The sequence below is a fragment of the Zophobas morio genome, unplaced genomic scaffold (genome assembly GCF_036711695.1).
Source record: "Zophobas morio isolate AGI-343-1 ecotype UQ-CSIRO unplaced genomic scaffold, CSIRO_AGI_Zmor_V1 ptg000002l, whole genome shotgun sequence".
NCBI lineage: Eukaryota > Metazoa > Arthropoda > Insecta > Coleoptera > Tenebrionidae > Zophobas > Zophobas morio.
Window position 1 is genome coordinate 14,592,190 of NW_026972107.1, and position 23,522 is coordinate 14,615,711.

At 33.1% G+C, this 23,522-nt stretch overlaps 1 protein-coding gene across 1 annotated transcript in view; it reads right to left on the reverse strand.

Annotated features, from left to right (window-relative positions):
• The window catches only part of Rsh (radish), a 324,789-nt gene that overhangs the window by 127,046 nt on the left and 174,221 nt on the right, over positions 1-23,522 (reverse strand). Inside the window, exon 3 of the mRNA XM_064055372.1 lies at positions 6,453-6,530. The gene's annotated coding sequence lies outside the window, so the exon portion shown is untranslated. The remainder of the gene's footprint in view (positions 1-6,452; positions 6,531-23,522) is intronic.

The following is a 23,522-nucleotide window of genomic DNA, read 5'->3' on the forward strand; positions in this document are numbered from 1 at the left end:
TTATGGAAGCAATTTTAATCATATAACTCGGTGAACCATTCTGTAACCTCAAGTTAATTTACGCCCCCATTTGTGCTAAAATAAAAACTCCGCTGTATTTAATTACATGGATATTTAATATTTTAAAAATTTACGATAAATTTCATTAGATAATGGATTAATTCCTTAGTGTAATGATATTTTATTTGCTATGAAAATATAAGTCTAAGAGCTTCGTTTAAAAGATTCATAATTTTTTGAGATGACATCAATTTAAAAAACAACATATTACTGTACTTGTGGTTTATGAATCCGCTTTGAAATGAAATGGCAATTTTCACACTGGGAATGGTATTATTCATATATTTCAGAAAAATACTGTGGAATGTTTTCAGTTAAAGTAATGTAAAAATTGCAGCAAAAATAAGAAAATATTGGTTTTCGAATTCTTCCGCTAACAAACGAAGCAAATATTTGCTCTTTCTGTGTGAGTGTTTTTCTTAAGATAATTTAGTTGTATTGGCGAAGGAGATGCCCAAATAGAATATCGATAATTAGGCCGTACATGGCCAAACGAACAGTTTGTGTGGTTGCAGACGGACAGCACAGGGATCAGAGGTCGCTTATTGACTCCCAAGAGATTGTAGGCCCAGAAACAAACGCGCTGACACGGATAAAACTGCAAGAATCAATAAAAGCAATTTATATCATTCTATTTGCTATAGCATGCACCCCTTACCACTTATTGTTGACAGCTGAGCCCGTCTCCTTATTCTTTCATTTCACCATTTCAATTCCATAAAGAGCCTCCTTGGCCCTTTTTATTTTAAATTCGAATTCGGTGCGTACGTGAAAGGTATCAATTTTTCCCAGATTGGACGGAAATTAAATTTGGAAAAATCTGCGTCTGATGTGTGGAATCGATCACGGCCGATTTGCGAAAAAGTTCTGTTTGTCATGGGATTCGGTTAAGCCTTCGCTCTTATTTTATTGTTATGATGGGTCACAAATAAAATTTTATTTATAGGCGACGGGGACTGAATATAAATTTTCGAGATGAAAACAACTGTTCAAGGGTGAAAGTCTCATATTTTGATGCAGTTATTACCAATTTCAAATGTCATAACATCTTACTTCATATGTTTCAAATGTTATGTTATCATTCACTTTTGTAAAGCACCTTCAACACATGATGGAGTGACACTGACGTATGGTAGAAGGCATTCGAGCAAAAGTGATGCTTTCTAGGAAATTGGTTTCCATAATTTGTAAGCGACCGGTATTTGCAAATTTTGTTCATTCACTATCCAAGGGAAACGTTACCTTTAATATGAAAACTTTATACAAATATAATAGTATATTCATACTGATACGACTTAATTATCCTTACTTACAACTTTATTATCAGGCAGCTTTCCAGTTTGCAGATTTTTAATAATACAGGTGTAAATAAAAAAAATCTGGATTCTTTGTTGAAAAATTTCCCGAATTATCAGGTCTAAGGTGCCAAACTATCCAACAAACTGGATACAGTTGTCGACATACTTGCCAGTTTCCGGATTTTGGCTGCACCATCATGAGATAAGACAAGAACGATTTCTAAAATCTATTTTTTTTTTATTTTCAAAAGACCCCGAGGATAATAATTTTATTCATAAACATTACTTAAAATTTAAAACAAAAATAATAAAAAGTCTGTCTGGCATGTTGGTGTTTCTTAATTCACCTTTTAACACAACTTTGATATTTGCAAGATTGTAATTTAAAGTTTGAAGCGTTTAAAAAAATTCCACATTTTGTTCTTGACGTTACTCCTACAATACACCTACTACCTAAACAGTAACTTATTTATAACATGTAGATACCTAATTTCACATGAAAATGAAAAAGTTCTTAACTTTCACTTATTAATTTGCTGCATAACACACTATTTAAAAAGTTTAACCACGGTATCGGAAAATTGTTATCTAGAGTGCGTCCGGGAAAAGAAATTGTTTGCATTAGTGTGGTTGTAAAATATTTTGCTAATTTTCAACTGTTTATGTTTTTGTTGGAAATGCATTCTGAAAAGAAATTCCTTATCAAAATAATGGTTCTAAATTGTCTTCATTTTCTTATCTACTCTATATATCTAAATTCATTTCAACTGAAGGACTAAATTTCTTGAAAACTGTATAACTGTAAGCTAATAAATTTTACAACAGCGAAGCTACTTACAAAAAATTGTATCATTTCCATTTTCACTTATAGTGTAATATAATTCGAAAGAAATTATAATTTTTCTTATTGTGATGACCGAATTCGAATTTGTTTTATTGTTGTAAACTCACCGATCAGGTCAAGATTTTAATCGTTAAATGGTGCTAACACAATTTAACAGACACTTAATAGGAAATTTCATGAAATTCACTTAGTCAGGATAACACACTTTGTCTAATTATGAATAAGTTTCTGGATGCTAATACGTAAGTGTTACATTATAACACTTCTTCATTCTTCACACAAGATTGCTGTTAGTTCATTTATGGCAGTTAAATTAACTAATTCATACCGTGAACTGGCGGGGGGTTAAAATAATTTCTTCCCTTAGGCAGTTATCATCATTATTATCATCGTTGTCATCATTACATCACCGAGGCATGTCCTCGTAACGTTCAAGATTGATTACATCACCGAGGTATCTCCTTGCAACGTTAAAGATTGATTATATCAACGAGGCATTTCCTCGCAACGTTAAAAACTACATCACTGAGGAATTTCCTCGCAACGCTAAAAAATACATCACCGAGACGCTTATTCCTCGCTAAGCTGACTGGATATTTTTGTGTTTATTTATTATGTGTTTTGTTGGAGGTAACCAGTTCACGATAAACTCTTAAAGTTAATTATTATAAGTAACCAGTCACTTGGATCAAGGCATAATTGAAGATAATATAAATTTTTCTCTATCTCAGTAGTTTTCCTTGTTGTATAATTTAAATTCAACGTAAACCTTCATGCTCTGCAGTTTTAACCTCACGTAATTTTTATATTTGCACAAGTTTATTTCACACCAGATCTTTTGTTTTCATAAATCTTTGCTAGTTTTTGTTTTGTAAATATTTTGTCGATTAATGTTTTCCATCGTATAAATTATCTTATGTCCAATTTTAATCTCACACAAGAATTATTTGTTGTTAAAAATTTCACAAGAGTGTATGGCGAATTATTCTTTATTACTCTTCTTGAAACTTTAACAGTTGTTCAGTTGTCGTTAATATCATATAAATTGAACATTTAAAATGGAATTGAGGTTAAATAACACCGAAATACCTGGCTGAAGCAGAGGGCGCGGTTCCTAGTCGAGCTGGCAGTGGAAAAACAGCCGCGGCCAGGAGCCCCAAACTCCGCTCATGCTACAACGCCCCTATGTTGACTATCATAATTTTAAATTAGCCGCCACACGTCTATAATAACTTGTGTGTTTGCATCCAGTTACTTTAATTTAGATATTTATTTGTTATAATTAAATGTGTGATACTCAAAAATTTGCATTGATTCAGAACGTTTAATTTGATTTGATTCCAAGTCATTCAAAGTTTTTTTTTGGAGCTGAACAGCGATTGCGATTTGGTCCCCTCTGGGCAGCCTGAGGGCAAGTCACGAGTCACCCTCGCGTGCAGCTTTTTTTTTGCTTTTTTTGTCAGTGGAGAAATAACTAATTTGACACATCCGCCAATACAGAATTTTTAATTTTTAAATAAATTCGTTCTATTTACTTGCCGAGCATAAGCTATAGAAATATTGTACTAATTTTATTTGTGGTTTAAGAATATTGTGCCTAGTAAAGGTTGTTTAAATTTTGGACTAGTGATTTATGAATCCGCCTTAATTTTTATTATAAATATTTTACAAAAAATTTCTTTTGTGGAAGTATTGCATGCAACTGGTATCCCATTTATGTACCAAATCCTTGTGGTCCAGTTAGTGAAGTGGCACTTTGTCGCAATAGTCCCTATGGATTCGAATCGCATCTTTATCCAATGTATCTTTTTTACACTGATGAGACTGGTATTATCTATTTGTCTATATATTTTTTACTTATAGAGGCTATCATTAAATAAATAAAATTTCGCAGAATCAAATTTTATAATTTTTCGAAAAGCTGGTTTGTTCGATTGTATTTAACGTGCGAGGGAAGTTCTGTCTAAATAACACTAGACCAATTTTTTAAACAATTAAGTGGTTCTTGGAAATTGGAAGATGTTTTAATTGAATTTGTCGCAACATTTTGCCGTCAGGGTCCGGATGGAAATGCGCTGTTTTTTCGTCACGAGTGGAGTTAAATTGCGGCTCGCTGCGCAATTCACTCGTCGTAGAAGGAATTACGTCATTCGGTGTAATCGCGGCAGTGACCGTAAATAAAATTCGTAATGAGTTGGGAATATTCGAGCCTTTTCAACGCGTGATAAGATTATTCATTGCGAACAGATAAAAAGTTTTATATTCACCGTAAAGGAAAGGACAGTCTGTTTGTGAAACAGATTTTACTAATTTTTTGTAAAATAAAAAGGTAGTATGTACCTACTTGAAAATTAAGCAAATAATATTTTATATAATTATAACTGTAATTTAATGACATATCAAAATCCGTTAAAAATATATACGTTGCAGTTTAAGAAAACGTATATATGGCATGGCGACACAGATACCATATATGCGCCATATTTGTATTGTACTAAATTAAGCTAAAGACGATGACGTTGGCAGAGTTTTAATATCTCAATCCTCTACAGTCACTTCATAGATTTCTTTTGATTCCTGGGAATTTGGTACCTATATATACACACACGGATGTGCAGTTTGTGATGTAGAAAAATATTAACTAATGAAAATAACAACAACAGCGTGATTCATGTAAGATAAGTTATGAAACAAATTGCTGAATAAGGAACAGCTGTATCTAATATTTAAGGAAGAGTAGCTAATAAATATACCATTAATGAGAAACAAAATTGAATGTATTTTCCTTCCGAATTTTTAAAACAAGTTTTTGTTATATGTATTAATTCCCTTTTACCGTATTTATGGTATGCAGAAAATCATAGATCAAAATTTGTCTCTTGGATTTGTAATGATGATCTTTATAATGTTGTTGGAAGATTCAGAATTCGAAAGAGGTGCTAGTACTTGCTAGGATAAGACAGATTTTGGCTATTGAAATACCTTCTAAGAAAAGTGAGGGTGGGTGGGCGGGGCTAGTACCTGCTAAGATAAAACTGATTTTGGCTAATGAGATACCCACCAAGAAAGCGGAGAGCGGGTGGGCGGGGTTAGTACTTGTTAAAATAAGATCTATTTTGGCAAATGATATACTCGCTAAGAAAATAGAGGGCGGGTGGGCGGGGCTAGTACCTGTTAAAATAAGAGCGACTGTGCCAAATGACTTAGCCTCTAACAAAATGAAAGGTAGAAGGTATATCATTTGGCGAAAATAGTCTTACCTTGGCAAGTTTTAGCCCCACCCACCCATCTTTTATTTTCTTCAAGGGTATGCCAATTGGCAATATGAGTTTTATCTTAGCAAGTACCAGCCCCTTTCTTTATTTTCTTAAAGAGTAGATCATTTGCCAAAATTAGTCTTATTTGGCAATTACTAGCGACACCCACCCGCCCTTTATTTTCTTAGAGGGCTAGTACCTGGTAAGATAAAACTGATTTTGGCTAATGAAATACCTTCTAAGAATAGTGAGAGTGGGTGGGCGGGGCTAGTACCTGCTAAGATAAAACTGATTTTGGCAAATGACATACCCTCTAAAAAAAGAGGGTGGGTGGGCGGGGTTAGTAGCTGCTAAAACAAAACTCATTTTGGCTAATGAGATACCTTCTAAGAAAATGAAGGGTAGATGGTATATCATTTGGCAAAATCAGTCTTATCTTGGGAAGTATTAGCCCCACCCAGCCACCCTTTATTTTCTTCGAGGGTATGTCATTTGGCAATATCAGCTTCTCTAAAGAAAATCCTGGAAGCGAAAGTCGCGATGGGTATTCCAGAAAGACCTCGATTACGAAGCCTCTAGAAGGAGAGTGTGGGTTTAAAAGAGGCCACCTTTGGTAACGATTATTATTCAGTTGGTTCAGTCAAGACAGAGCCCAGTCAAGTTGCGCCGGAATTGTTTTGTACATAATCTCTATGTAATCAGTCGAAAATGGCGGATTTTATTCAAATTATTATTTTTAGTTTTCGCAGTAAATTAGTAACGTAAATTTTTATTTCGTACTACTGTAACGGACCTAAGACACGCACACAGATAATGTAAAATCTGGTTTCGTATTGTTGATATTCGATTAGATTTTGTTGGTGAATTTCGACATTACCATCGATGATATTTTAGTTGTTGATGATCAGTATCTTCTACGGAACAATACATCAAAGATAGATGTGATTAAAAAGTGACAAATTTTTAGAAAGGTACTAAATCTAAGATGCTTACCCTTTCCACAACTAATAAACGTGCGTCTGAGTGGAGCTTTCGCTGTAAAATGTCTTCCTGGTGTGTAAAAATTCAGGGCTGTAACAAAACAATTGTTGTAAAACACTAGATTTCAGTAGAAAAGTACTTTTTTTTTAATCTAAAATGTAGAGCGGATTACATTTAAAGTTTCACATGTTACTCCAGAGATAAATTTAAATTAGACAAGTATATTCGAACTTGTAAATTTTGTACACAATAAACTCTTGCGTTCAGTGTAAAAATTTCAAAACGGCTAAAATTGTGCTCTGTATTACCATTCTACGCATATATTATAAAAAAATATATAATCAAAATAATGTGATACAGGTATATAGTAAAAATGAATGACTAAATATAAAAATATGTTTAAATTTAAAAAAACGGGAGAAATCAATTTGCATCCGTTAGTCATTATTACGCCATTTCAGTTAAAAATCCTGTTAAAACTTGTTAAACTTCGTTAAAACAGTAGAACTAGAGTGAGCAATTTCCACAATAAATGCACTAAAATGCATGTTAATGTGTTCTGCAGGTATTGTTGGCTCCCGCAATTCAAGCAAATTGGTTACTAAAATTTCTAAAGCAAAACCTGCTGAACGTAACACTATGTTGCAGCCTTATAATTGACGCTTAAATCTAAGCTGTATAATTATAAAGCAGTTACATTTCGTCTTTGAGAATTATACAGCAACACCCACGATTTATGATCTTGCAATATGATTTTATCTTAAAAAAGTTGATATTACAGATAAACAAAACATTCAGTGACAGACAGGATTGTGAGCACTGATATCTTCACCATGTTTGCATACACAACGTCTCGCTCGTCACCCGAACTCTAATTATTCCATGTGTGCAATTTTTGGTATTTTCTGATACTTAAAATCATATGTATGTAGGAAATCATAATTAATATAGTTTGTCGAGTGCTATCTATACTATTAATATTATTGATTCTATCTTAACGATTCTCTCTTAACAAACTCGTAACTCATAACATTTTTTTTTTTGTATAAAATGATCAAAGTGTACTTAATTTGCATATGTTTTATTCTGTGTCGTGTCTACAAAAATAAATCATTCTAACAATTAAAGCAGATCGTATATCGTTTAAACAAGATAAATGTTTTAGACCATTTTTAAGGAATAAACAGAATTTATGTTTCAGAAATATCAACTTGGTTGCACGTGTGTACACAAAATGTTCATATTTCAGTTTCCCGTCCGCTCAAATCCCAGCGGCTTCTATTGTATTTCAAACTGTCAAACTCAAGCAAGCAGAAAATCATTTTAACCATCATACACTTCAACACAGTGAAAACAGTGATAAATAATTAAAATGTGAATACGACAAATAGATATTCGTTGCGTTGAGTGCATTTTATATCCGGTTTACTACTACATGGAATAATCCTATTGCTAACTAACGTCGGCAACATGCTTAGTAAGTTTATGAATTTCGGAGGGAATTTTATAAAGTCGGAAAATTCCTTACGAAACTTTGATTAAATACCTGAGCAAATCAGACGAATCGTTGCCTTGCTGTATCGAGTGCTAAAGGCAAATTTAATCACGGCTCTACATTATAAATTTTCGTTCATATTGAAATTCATTTTCTGTTAATACATAGTTGACAGGCACTCGCAAGTCGGCAGTTTGCCCAGGCTGAATGTAAATGAACAGCTTTGTGAACGACGTGGATGCCTGCCTCGTTTCGTATACCTAGTTTTACTCAAAAGATTCCACAGACTCCATTAGGAATGCGGCTTATTGCTGATGGTCACTGCATCAAAGAAACTTGTTTTTCTTTAAAGCCTTCCATTTACCTAATTAGATCATAAATGCTGTGAGCCATCAATCCGCACACAAGGACAAGGTTTTTTCAAATTACCTAAATGTTCCAGGAACTTGAAAGCTTCTAGATGTTTATTTAAATAACCGTTAAAAAGAACGAAATGTAATAATCGACATTCTCAACGCTGCTTCAGATGAATGCTTTCGAATTATAAATAACGAGAAGCACGGAGTTAAATCAATGTTTTCGGTTATAAGCTTTCAGGAGTCCAATTCGATAAAAATGATTTTTAAATGTTTGAAGAAAATTTTCTCACATTGTGTCAACTTTTCTCAGTATGAAAGAACGATTTAATTGGAAATTTGTATGGATGCAGTAAGAGGATTTTTCGGGATTTTCGTCGCAATCGGGAACAAATTGAAAATAGAAAAACTGTAAAACACAGCCAACCAAATTACAGAAGTACCTACGTAATACATACCCAATATTCTTATTTTTTTGAGTTTTCTAGTATTTTATAGGAAAATGAAAAAACGGAAACAATACAAAAACAAATTAATGTAATTATTAATTAATCAGACATACTGATATTCCAATTGCGTTTAAAAGAATACTCAAAAACCAACGTTAAAATATATGTGATGAATTGATGATTTTTCTACTACTACTTTTTAAGAAATATAATCCTAGAATGACTCATTTTCTTTGATGTCCGTGCTTCTGGAGCATCACAGGATAACACTACATGATTTAAGAAGCTTTGATATCAGTTGTCTTTTGTGCTAATATCATGATAAAACTTTTGCTCTTACTATGTAGTTGTGAACATCATAAAAATACGACGGTGAATGCGAAAAGTGAAGCTAAAGTGGCATAGATTTTTTTTGTCGTTATTTAGAAAATCATCAATAAAGTTAGAAGATTTACCTTCCACATAAGAAATTTGAACAGCTATATGTAAAGATTTGGAAAGTTGTGTGTGCTAAATAAAAAAAAATAAATAAAAAAAAGAGAGTTATCACAAAATGTATGTAAATTTTGTGTATAAAGTTGAAAGGAAAATCTTTCTGAAATCAGCAATAGGAAAAGTATTGGACACTGTTCTATTCCGAGTTCATATAGTTCTTGTGCTCCTTGTTAAGCTTAAAGTAATGTTTAGTTCTAAAAAAATTCCATTTCAGATGAACAACAGGATTTGAAGATTCTCCTTAAGGCTTTTTATAGGTATATAATACAAATTCTACCCAAGTTAATTTCAAATCTCCATAGATGTTTTACTGATCTACATTAATTAACACTAAAGCCTTATACCGAGACAGCAATAAAAAAACACGATCAAAGACAGCCATGAATTTTTGAAGATTGTCTGTGATAGAATTTTCCTCTTACCAGATTGTCGCTTCTTGGGAGGAAATGCTCAATCGTAAAATTTCCAAAATTGTCCTCTGCATCGTAGATTTTTGTCATATTTGGACCTATTCCATGTACATCTTTTTTTTGATGAAAATTGTCATTTACAAACGCCGTTGCCAAGTTGCCTTTGATAGTAACTTGATGTTCAACTTTTGTCGTATTTAAAGGGGTTGTGGAAGAAAAGTGGAGGATTTAATTTGATTACTACAAAAATTTGCTGTTTTAGTCATGTTTTAAGTTTCTTGTTGTCGAAATAAATCTACATACTAAGAAAAAAAACAAAATGTAGCCCCGCCCACCCACCCTATCTCAATTGTGATGATTTTTTTTTATTCGTCATGAGTCAAGGGGACGCAGCTTAACTGCAAAATCCGTATTTCTCTATGAAAAATTAAAAACATGTTTTTGAGAATCGTGTTGTTCAAACTATACTATGTACATTATGAAAAAAATAAAGTCAAAGATTAGGCCCCACCCATACCAGCCCCGATCTCAATTCTCAATTATGATGAATTTTTCATTCGTTGTCAGATCGAGGGACGGAGCTTAATTGCAAGATCCATATTTGTCTACAAGAATTTACCATTTTAAACATGTTTTAAGTTTCTTGTTTTGAAAAGACGACTACGTATATTAAGACAAAAGGCAAAATATAACCCCCGCCCACCCGCCCTTTCTCAGTTGTGATGATTTTTTTATTCGTCGTGAGCCAAGGGGAGGAGCTTAATTTCAAAATTCTTATTTCTCTACAAGAAATAAAAAACATGTTTTTAAGTATCGTGTTCTTTAAAGAATACTATGTATTATAAGAAAAAAGCAAGCCAGAAATTAAGCCCCACCCACCCATATCCATTCCAAGCTCATTCCATGTCATGAGTTTTTCATTCGTTGTCAGACTGAGAGGCGGAGCCTAATTGCAAAATCGATGCTTTCCTACAAAAAGTTATTTAGACAGAACTTCCCTTGCCCTTGAAGTACAGTCAAATAAGCACTGCTTTTTCTAAAAATAATAAAATTAAATTTTGTAAATTTATTTATTTTTTATGATAAACACTATTATAATAAATAAATAAATAAAATAATACTTAAAATTATGTGTCGACTGTTAAACTACAGATAAAGAAGCATCTTATACGTATGTTTCAAGTGAGTTTTCCAGACCAAAATCTTGTTTTGACGTCTTCAACATTTTAGCAAAACTTTTATATCAACTTGAATAGGTGCAGTGTAAAGTAATAGTAAAAATGGCGTTGATCCATGCGTACTACGGCTGTGGTTATGGAGCTTCGTATTATGGGTCTCAAGCACAAGACGGATTCAACAATAAAAAACATAATGATAAACAAAATCGAAGTAAGTTCATAAACCACAACTATAAGATTATGTCATTTTATAAAATTTAAGTGGTCTTTACTGGTGGAGGTGAATTGGTCTGCGTTTTACTATCTACACGATACTCCTATAATGCATACAAAATTTGATGACAATTGGTTCTACTTTTCCCATTTTTAATTTTTGTGTTTATTGTAGTGGTTCTTTAAGACGAATGGCTACTTTAATGTTTTCTCCACGTTTGATCACCCCAAGGTAAATGTTATTTACATTTTATAAAAATAATTTGCTCACTACACTTGTAATTTATTTATTAATCACAACTCTAGATAAGATAAGATACGACTAATTCTGGAAAATGACATACCCTCCATGAAAATAGAGGGCGGGCGGGCGGGGCTAATACTTGCTAAGATAAGATTCCTATTTATTTTTTATTCGAAACATTTAGATTTTTGGAAAAAACAATTAAAATTTTAAAATAACGTTTTATAGTAGGTACCTCATATAAGAGGAGAAGCGCTGATGAGATTAGAATACACAATGTTATGTATATATTTGGCAGAAAATTTAATAAATTGAGGGAAGCGAAATAATAATCGTAATTTTTGGATCGCCTCTCTACTAATCAAATGCATATTCCATATCTACGTTTAGAATTTTTGAATATTTTACGTTTTCGACATAAAAGATATATAAACGTAGTAAAACGCGTCTTGTACATATCATGTAATACTTGTGAGTAATTGTAGAATGCACATAATACGATTATAACACAATAAAATGAATACTTTCATTCTCCATACAAAATTTCGTACCTAATCTTTATAGCGTTACACCCAAAAACAACTTAGTACAAATTTAGAATGAGTCGGTTAAATTTAGTCCACCTTTCCTTTGTTTGACGAAATTCATTGTAGGACAGGAATATTAATGTCACAGGAAATGAACTTCCATAGAGATGTCTGTTACAATTAAATTTAAATTCATGAAATTTGTATTTAAATGGCCAAATTTTCTTTGAAAACTTTATCTATAATCAGTACCCATGAATGCTGCTCAGATATGAAACTTTCTGGAGAAGAAACACTTTCAGGCTCAAAAAATAAATTGGAGAAAAATTTTCAGTATTTTTTAAACGTTGGCGTAAAACTCTACTATTAGTATACATCTAGGGAACCAGTTTTCAAGAACTTTCATGACAAACATTGTACATCCATTTCATTATAGAATCTTTGTCATTTTAAAATTTGTTTGTTCCTTTACTTCTTATGTTAACTTAATCCACATTTTCTTTTCTTAACGATTCACATGTCAAAATATTATTTAAATATTGTCTTTTTCAATTTTTAATTTTAATTTTTATTGTAATGGACCCTATAGGAATAGGTGTTTTCTATACGTTTGATGACCACTAAAGCACGAAAAATAGGATTCCTCTTGGCCGGCAGACTGGCTTAATTTAAACCAGTTTGTTTTTATTTAATCATTGAAAAGTATAGTTTGACAATAGAACAATTAGGTAAAGAAATTGTTTTAATAAATACAATAACGGAGGAGACCGGTAAAAAATATGTAAATCAATGTAACACAAATTTTCAATTGATTAATAATTTAAATTATTTGTTCCACATTAGTTACAACCTTGAATATGTTTCAGGACGAATTCAGTTGATATCGTGGGTGAAGTTTTGAACGTTTTCCGATCTGAAATCAGTTTTGATCATGAAAATTTGTGTTTTTGCGTAACGATAGGCATTTTTCGTACAAAGTCCGCTAACAATGCCATCAGTGTAAATACATTAATTTTGTTTATGACTTACACGTGAATAAAACGAGACAAAGGACTAAATCATGGTATGTTTAATTTATAACAACGACACTTTTGTTTTAATAAAACTGCTGCTTGTAATGGTTTTTATAACGACATCTGAGTCATTTATTTCATTAAAGTCCTTATTCTCCGTAGAATTGTTTCGTTCAGAGAAGTAATGTTTTGACTTCTCGCAAAAAGCTCAAATATTCGACGCCGGTAAGAAGAAAAAACACTTTTATTGTTTTTTTACAAAAGTAAAATATGAAAATAACCATCAAAATGAACAATTTAGAAAAGTGGAATAAAAACGATTAAAAGTATTAGTACAACATGTCAACAAAAGTTTCTTGTTTTACGTCGATGTTACGTAAATGATGGTACAATATGTTTCGGATGACAAGAATCAAACTTTCCACAATAAATGTCTAGTTCGTAACATGTGACATGTATCCTACACACACATCTTCTGATGATTAGGGAAAATTTAACCCTTTTGTCGTTGAAACCCATTTATAATACCGAATATAACAAACATGTTATGAATGGAATAATAACCAGAACGTATTGTACTTGTAGGTGAAAATATTATTAATTTACGAATGACGTGGATGATACGAAACCTAAATTTCGTTAAATAATTAAAACGAGTAAGTTTTAAACGAAAATATAAACTCAAGCTTTTATAAAATTATAAGTATGTACTTTTTCAACAATATCTACGCCTTTGGCTGTCTGAAATTCAAAGAGAATGTTTTAAGAGATTACAAAAGCTCCCTTTGGGTAAAGTCTTAGACATTAAATTCAAAAATATTCACCTGCTGCTTTCAGTTTGATCAAAAAAGTGAAATTCCTTTATCACACTTTAACGGTCGTGTTATTACGTCAAAACAACATTATTTACAGAAGGCAAATTCCTGACAGATACCTATACTAAACCACTCAGACGGAATAACAGTAATTTGGGTCAGCTCAACTCGTGATTGTAGAAAATCCAGAAAATTTGCATTGTGTACTGTGCAAATCACCCAACAGACACGAAACACAAGCATCTCCTGATTGTTATAGACGGAAGGGTCTTGTGGTCGATAATCATTATGTCTACTAAAACAACTTCTTTCTCCAAACATTCTGCACGAGTTCAAAACCGGAGTACTTAATTGGGTCAAGGAGAAGCGACCCTTTGGGTATCAGTTTGTACGTGTAATTAACGTTAGCGAAACAATGGGTGAATTATGATGGCGAACTTAAGTTGTTTTCCACGATCTCGCAGCTAAAGACGCATGTCGAGACTTCAATCTGCGTCGATTTCAACCCCTATTCCACAGCGTTCAAAAGGGTCAGATCTGGCGTTCGGTAATAATTAATCTTGAGGTACACCTAATGCGGAATTTAAACCGCGATGTCTTACACTTCGCGGAGATTTTATCGATCAACAACTGAGCAAAGGGAAGTAGAGAAGACAACCTCAATCAGAATTTTTTAAATATAATATTAAGGGAGATGCTATTTATACGAAAAATGGTAAAAACGGATGATAAATGTTCACATAAACTTGATTAATTCGTTTTTGTGTATCAGTTTACACTATGAAGTTCAAAGGGCTTGGACCAATAAAACTACTCTTTTTGTTGGCATACCGAAAAGTCGATGTTGGGAGTGGGCGACGAATTCATGACAGCGGTGTGGCTCTATTTTTTATGAGAAGTGGGGGTGAAAAAATCACTATAAAATCCAATAGCTCTAAATTATTCAAATCTAATTTTCAACGGGCAATTATTTGCATTACGCTACAGAACTTTGCACTTTTAGGGGAGGGCTGTTAAATACAGTTTGTTCACATTAACTGAAAATTAATTTGGCATTTAAGGGTCGAAGTCGTTAATCAAAATGGGTGATACACTGAAAGTAGGAACTCTTTTTTTGACTTGAATGAATTTTAATAGTTAAGTAGTAGCAAATTTTTGTCATGTAAAGTTACAAAATGATATGCGGAACCACCTAATATAAGCAAAAAATATTTAGTTAAATACAAATGAATCGACATATTCTCTAGGTGCAGAGTGTTGTACAAGATAAGCACTGGTTGTGTAGGATCCAGGATTGCTAGGAACAAATATTTAAGTGTAATTATGGTCTTCAGACAAAGCATGAATTCAGCTGGAATATTTGTTCAACTGCCACTTGCTGAAAAGCAAGAACCTAACCATGCACAATTGTGAACTTTACTTTTCCAAGAACTTTACGTCATTAGTTATGAGTTTGATTATTTTATTCCACGCAACACTTCAGACATTTACATCTAAGCCAGTCGAAGTCGATACTTTATCATATTTGTACCTTTCGTTCTAAGATCCACGGAAAAAGCTGCATTAAATTTCTTTGAAACATTTTTCACCCAACAACATCAATTTCCACTTTTCTCATTTTTCTTTGTTTTGAAGTTGACATTTGAGCTTGTATAATGAGATTATTGGAGGAAATCTTTTTAGAGCGACATCCTCTTTTAGTCAAGGGTCGCATTACGGCTTCGATAATAGGAAGTTAGAAATGGTCTCACCCTCAGGGAAGAATAAAGACAATTAGTTCGCCTTTATTAAACCGATAGGGTGTAAAGTTTAATTATCAATTAACCACCAGACTGAGAAGGAACAAACAGAGAACAGGCTGTGGTCCGGCACTGATTCCACAGAAATTCCCGTTCGAGGAGTAAATCGCACAAAGAGGAGAGAGAATTTTTACTTGAAGATTTAGTTACCAACTTTGACCACACGTTCGTTTTTGGTTACTTTAAATTTTAAATCAATATGGATAGAGATTTGTCTGTGAAGTGTTCGCCGTCTGTGTGACAATAATTTTCACTTTTCTTATGTCAAAATCAGATTTCATTTAATGGTCACCATAAGGTAATGTGAAATTATGAGTACCTCGAAACAATGCATCTACGAAACACTGATTCAATGACTGGTGGTTTAGTTTATGTAAAATCCCTTGCAGATAACACGAGTTAGGAACTTCTCGACACTTTCACTGACATACAAAACATTAAACTGTAAATTATTCTCGCAGTACAATACTGACAAACCGGTAGTATAAATTTTCGGTTTGTTGATACACAATCTGAAATCTCATTTAGTTCAGTTGACCATCAAAATTGATTGCTTTCAATGTACAACATCGTCAAACGCTTGTTTCCACTAATCCTAATTTTCACCATATATGGAATATGTATTACTAGTTAATTTTGTCGAATTTTGTTGTAATTTCACTCTAAATCGTAAAACATTTCTGTATGTCCCTAGCAACATTTAGCTGGCACTGACAATCTCGGAATCAGAACTTCGGTTGCAACAACAACGTTTAACATTTATAGAAATCCGGACTGTGGTTGGTCACTTTTGAGTTGGCGTCAGCAGAGTCTACTCCGACAATATAAATGAGTGGCTACGAACAATGTAAATAATAAAACACCTTATTTTAGGAAAGTTAGGGGCGGTCCTGCTATTATTAGGAAAACCTTACCAGGTATCAGTTTGAGGGTTTAACCGGGATAGGCAATCGAGCGAAGAGGGATAGACAAAGACCTGATGATTAGGAGCGGAGCTGATTAGAGGAAGAACTAACACCGAGAAGACGGCGAGCTACGAGAAAAAAACGGTAGCTAATTTTCAACCAGAAGACACAGATTTTGGGACGAATTTCAGATGATTTAAATAATTTGAAGACGGTGTTAGAAAGAATTTTTGTACGTGAAGGTGACAGAAAAAGGCTGCATAAATTTTCTGGCTTTACATTTCCGTCGGACGGAAATTAATAAACGGGAAACTTAATTTTACAATACGGGAGCCAACAGGGAAAGAACTAATTTGTTTCCTTTGTGAATAATAATGATCGTGGTATAAAAAAAAGGTCTGATTCAGTAGTTCTGCATTCATATTTTAAACGTGACTGAGTTATACAAAAGATAGTGACGACAATGTAGCTAACGCTGAAGACAAAGCATAAAAGCACGATGTTGACAAAAATAGCAAATATTAAGATAGTAAAGACAATTCTAAAGAAGACCGCTGAAATGGAGAAATTTAAACCCCTTAAATACCAAAATATTTTGATCGAAGAAGCTGTATTTTTACTAAACGAAATTCTGAAGAAGGAAATATATTGGAAGGAGACACAGGAAAAAAAAATTAAGTATAAATTCGCAAAATTTATGAAAAAGTAATTTAAAAAATGGTTTAAGGCCATTGAGATAGCACTTTCCTCGCCTCTGAAGCACCATTCACAAATCCAGCTTCTCCGAAAAATAGTAAAATTTTATTTTGCGAAATTTTATTTATTTTATGATGACACCAATACGTTAAAAAATATAGATAAAGCCAATCACAGTGTAAGAAAAAAAGTTGTCTATGAATGAACCGATGACCTTCGCATTATTAGTACCACCTTCTTCTAAAGCGTTCCTGTTATCCTGGTACAAAATGTTATTATGCAATTTGGAGTTCTTTTACGAAAATCTGGATGTAGAAGGTAGAAAATCAAGGCGGATTCATAAATCACAAATACAGGAGTATGTTATTTTACAAAATTTTAAAAATATTACTATGCACAATTTTGAAGTAACGTCTTCAAATTGTTGGTGGCGATTATTAGACGAATTTTAGGTAATCCTAACATACGGATAAAAGTTTACAAGATGAGTTTAATTTGTTTGATTAAACATCGACACCTGACAAACGACAGATGCTAGACAGAACAATTTGAAGAAACAATAATATTAGAATTACATACAGTGTCATTAAGTAAAGTAGATAAATTTAAATGAAACGCGAAAAAGAAGAAAAATATTAATGAATTAGTGAATAATACAACAAAAGTTGTTCGTTGAAATAGAAAGAAAACTATAACAAGTATAGGTGAGGAAATGAAATTGCCTGATCTCTGAAGGCCAAGAAATATGTTGTTTTTTTTTAGATAATTTTATAAAATTGGTTCAGCAAATTTTATTTTTTTCTTTTACAATAAACCCTGTGAGATTCAAATTATATATTTTAATAAAAGTAGGAGTGCAGTATTTATTAAACTAGGTTTTAAATAACATTTTCTCAATAAATTTTATGGTGACATCATCAACTTTATACTGGGGATATACATATTAATTATAATAACTGCGATGTAACAATGATTAATAACTGTGCTGTGGACCGAGAATTTCGATTTAATCAACAAAATAAATTGTTTTATTCTCGAATTACTTTGAAACATTTCGTAAGGACAATTCTAGAAAATATAGTTATTAGATATTGCTAAACCACAACATGCCGAACCATTAATTTTAACTCGAATTTTAAGAAATATTTACTTCCCAAAATTTTGAGATGACGTCACTAAACTTTTAAACGAGATAAATAGGTGAATTCCAATTACCAGTGTACCGTTTCGTGGTTATTTTGTGAAATTTCTTGTGTAATTTTGATTTTTTTCCAAAAACGTACATGCATAAGGTTAAAATTAGGAAATTACGGGAATACAGGGTGAGTCACTAAGCACGGACCCCGATAATTATTACTAGAGAAAAAAACGTGAAAGGTAAAGTTTTGATCTTTGAGTAGCATATAAACTAAAATTATTTTCAACTATCCAGCAGGTTCTGTTTTTGAAGCATATCATACAATTATTTTTTATTATGGAACGCCCTATATATTTTTGCATAGTATAATTGGCTTTGTTGTAGGCTTTACTTTATTTTTGAAATTCCGATGCGACGTTGCCACTCATTATATTTTGCACATTTTGGGTAGAATTTATTCTGAAAAATTTTGAGATGATGTCATCAATTTTTTGGGGACAATAAACAGATAGATTGCGATTAATACTTTATCATGCTTACAATAACTTTAAAATGTCTGCAAGATTTCAAAGTATTCAGTTTTGCAATTCTTGATTTATTCAACGAAATAAATTGACTGATTCATTCTTCTCGGGTTTTTAACCTTATCAATAAAAAATTGGTCGAAGGTTATATGTATAATCTGTTCGGCATCGAACGTACAAACCATGTTGGGAAGAAAACGTTATTATACCTTGCAAATGTTTTGCGAAAATTTGAACGTTTAGCGAAAAAACTAAAAGCGGATTCGTGCAGTACAAGTATATCAGTATATTTTTGTGGAACATTCATATAATTTTATGAATATCTACATAATATTTTTAATAACATGTTTTTTCAACATTTTACAACAATCGGTCCAGAATTTTTGGAGATTACGTGTCTAATAAAAATGGATACAGACAGACAGACAGACGGAAACGGGAGACTACGTTTTTCGTACTGTAGGGGTCATGAAACGTCGAGAAAATATAAAAGTGACCATTTGTCCGACACACTCGATTACTACACTTCCTTAGCTTACGCTCGGGAAGTAAAAGAAAGAGAATAAAAACCAGAGTAAGATGTAATAATACAATATAGAATGTTGTATTTGAAAAAAACTAAAATATCGATATTTGAATATTGTAATATTTTAAAATGTTTTCTTAAACACTCTGGACATTAAGACTCAATTTAGTTTACACTACAACACAGGTATTTTTTGGGAACTTTTGCACTGATAAAAATTTGAAGAAAAATGGAATAACGTGACAATGTCGCATCCGAATTTCAAAAACAGATTAAAGTTTAAAAGCCTAGGAAGACGCCACTGTGAATGTGTTAAAATATATAGGGTATTCCATTTGAAAAAGCTAAGCCATATGTTACGTCTTCCAAACAGAACACTCCGTATATTTAGAAAATAATTTTAATGTGTTGTCCTTAAAAAACGGAACAACTTTAATCTTACACATATTAAAAAAAAATAACCAAAGTTGTGATAACGCCATCAAATTTTTAGTATGAATTATTTAAAGTTTCACAGCAATTAGTTCAGTAGTTTTGGAAATTATCGGATTAATAAAATTGCCAGTAGCAGACGACAGACAATCGACAGATGACAGAAAGATGTAAACGGGAGATCTATTCTTTCATATCTAGGGGCCGTGAAACATTGAGAAAACATGAAATTAACAGTTCGTCAAGTGGATTTTATCTGGCCGGTCTTGGCGCCTTCTGCGGGGGCGGTTGGTCGGGGGCCAGCTTCCTTTCCAGAGAAGGGGCAACTGGGGATACCCTATGACGGTGAAATGGTTCTCCAGAGGTCTCGTGAGTGGTCGCGATAGAAATATATAATACTATGGTTAATAGCTAAAATAATAAACCAAATAATTCCCTACCAGTCCGTAACGGCTAAAATAAAACTTATCGAATATAGAAAAACATAAGAAGGAAATAGAATCCGGTCAAGGGCGGCGGCTCCTCGCTGCACGGAGCTTCTTCGGATCCTGGAGAGGCGGCGTCGCTGAAACGGGGATTGAACGGGGACGGTCCGCTGAACGAGGGCTCGGCGGTGTCTATCGGTTCTTAAGTGGACTCGCTAGACGAGGTATAAAATTTTTTTGGTTTTTTGTAGGGATGTACCGACTAGTGGCCGACCGGTCGGATAAGCCGACTATTCGGCCGTTTTTCATCGTCGGTTGCAGTCGGCGACTGGTCGGCTAAACAGCCGATCGGTCGGCTTTTTTTTATTAAGATTAAAATAATATATAAAACAATTAAACCCGGTTTACAGAACCTCAATTAAATATTTAATTGCGATTTAATTTTTAACCCCCCGTTAAAGTACCATGTGACCGACTCTGCGCCAATCAGACGTCGCTAATGGCCTTGCTAAATGCGCGATCAACTTAAGCTCAGTTAAAATATTTTATAAACTGGCCCTAAATTGTGTTATTCTTTATTTTTGTACTGAGTTACTAAAAAAAATTAAATGTTTTTTATCTAAACAAATTTAACATATTTTTTGGAAAACAAAGGAACTTTAGTTATTCCTTTTATTAAAATAAACAATTTTTTAAGGTAGTCAGAGAAACAGAAAAAAAACACACTGTCTCTCGCATTTATGAACCGGTTTTAGCAAAGCCGAACAGTCGGCCTACTAGTCGGTTTTTACTGGCCAAATAATCGGCTAGTCGGTTAGTCGGCCAGACCTACAGTCGGTACATCTCTAGTTTTTTGTATGAAAAAATGATATTAATATAGATGTATCATACATCAAACGGCAGCTTTTTTCATATTCTAGACCATAGAGACCAGTTCAATCAATTAAAAAAATCTGACTGAGAAATATCGTAACAAAAGCGACATTCTATGTTTTCTTTTCAAGAATTTGGCTTATCGCGCGGACCTGGGTACAGAAAAAGGGACCATTCTTCCACAGTTTCCCTTCTCACAGTTGAAGCCTCAATTATGATTTTCCAGTGTCGCGTCGGCGTGGTGGTCACTGGTTAATTACTGCCCTCGGTAACATTATTTGACTTCCGGTCCGCCAAAATTGCCTGCTTACATTTTTTAACAATGAAATACAAGAAAATAATTCTAAAAAAATTGGAGTACGTAAGTTGAAATATTAGGAAACAGAAAATATATTAAAAAGTTGGGAAACAAATATAGCAGTGTCACTGATGTCATCACTATTTGAAATAATAAATTGGAATACAAATACCAGTGATCAAATTCAATAAAAAATCTGCAACTTTCTGTGTAAACAGCACAAAAGTGGTAAATTTACAGAAATACATAAATAGCATACATTCAGTAAAATTTTTAATTTAAATGTAGATCTGACAAGTTCAAAAATACGCCTTTTTTAACATGCAAATGTAGCACGGTGACGATACTATTTTCGTCCAAACTACTCAAAAGTGAATTTTTCATAAATATCGTTAGTAGCAAAATGAAATTTCGAAGCCATAAATAGTACTTTCCCATTTTTGTGATGAATTTGTGTAATCCATCTCGTCTGCGAGTTGCATATTTAACAGGCGCTACTCTGATTCGCCCTGTTGCATCTCCCTCTTCGCCTCCGGAACATTATTAAGCAGCAGGTTGGGGTATTGTTATTTTTGATAGATGCTATTCAGGCACGAACGAGTTATTTTTTGCATTTCGATTAAATAGCGAGTTCGTTAATTTCCCGTATTTCGCTTTATCTTTCTAATCGAATGGTTGGCGACGTAATTTTATTTCCGCAGTTTAAAAGAAAGCCCTCCAACCCTCAGCGTAGCGATAATCGGTGTGGAATATAATGTCGAACAGGAAAAGTGCTCGCTGACGATCAGCAAGGGTCGCACTCGACGGGGTTGAGAGCTGGGGTTGCTACATGACACTCCACAGGTAGTTCAGCACGAGACCTTCACCCTCTCACCCTTGCTTGGTCTAGTTCGCTATTTTTAACCCAGTTCGCCTCACTTGTTGGCAACCAGAACGACACACTAGCACCGTAAAGCGGCACAACCCTCGTCGTCATCACCGTCCCCACACACTCTGTTTACGGCGTAGCAAATATTTAGATAGATTGCCTATTTATGGCTACGTGAGAATAAATTTTATTGCCGCCACAATAAATAAACCGCACTTGCTGTCAACCCTCATTTCATATTTTAGAATGAGCGTCTATACGAGGGCGGAAGTATCGAATTAATCGTTTTTATCTTTCAATGGATATTGACTCATTTTATGTTTTTCGTCTGTTTAGTGATACTAAACTTTACGTATTATTTATTAATTTACGTTAAAGGGGAAGTTTATGCACTACACATTCAAATATGTTCAATAATTTAAATCGTATTTGAAGCTAATTTAAAACATTAAAATAAGAAAATTTCCTTCTTTTTCTATATTTGCTAGTTATTTTATAAACATTATATCATTTATATCATTTTCATTATTCCAATACGTTGTTGGGCTTTATTTTGAGATCTTCGAATGATATTTGACCATTTTGATTTAGGTTCGACTAAATTTAGAACGCCGCACAATGACTTGCATTAATTTTATTATATGAAAAAGTGAGGTTAGATTGTACCATCACGTGTTGTCAACAGTCATCGATTAAATTCGAGGTTTATTGTAAACATACTTCATAATGTTTACAAAAATTCAGCCCCAACTTGATAACTTTTTCACTTGACCACCCAATATTTATATATAGGATTCCATATACTAAATTTATTTCTAAATCGTTCTAGGTATTCTAAAACAACCAGAATTTGTAGTTCTTGATGGCTGTTAGGTTCAGTGGTTGAGCCATTAACTTTTTAAGCATTATTACATATTTTAAGCCTGGTCAGTTTTTCAGTTTATCCAATTTTAGAGACCCTTAGAAGTGTAAACGACTTTCATGACGAATCTCTTTAAAACATTTTCAAACTGCACGATCAATAAAGGAGCAAATGAGATTTTGGTTGAAACTGTTTTATCTTTGAGATGAAAAAGGCCAGAGAGTTAGATTTACTAACGATTTTATTTACAACACTTACATTTACTCCTAAGCATTACAAACAGTTCAAGTTTTAATTGTTTTGTGTTTGTTTAGACCTAATATGATCTTGTTTATCGAGTATTTAATATAGTTCTACTGATTTATTTACTGTGTCCATTATTTCCGCATCGATCTTCCCATCTTCTGTGATTATATTGTCGTTTGGTAATACTTTCTCTATCTGTGTTTCTTCAAATTTAACGATCTCGTTCTTTTGGTCGTCCTTACTTCATCATTTATTATCATCATCATCATCATCATCATCATCATAATTATCATCT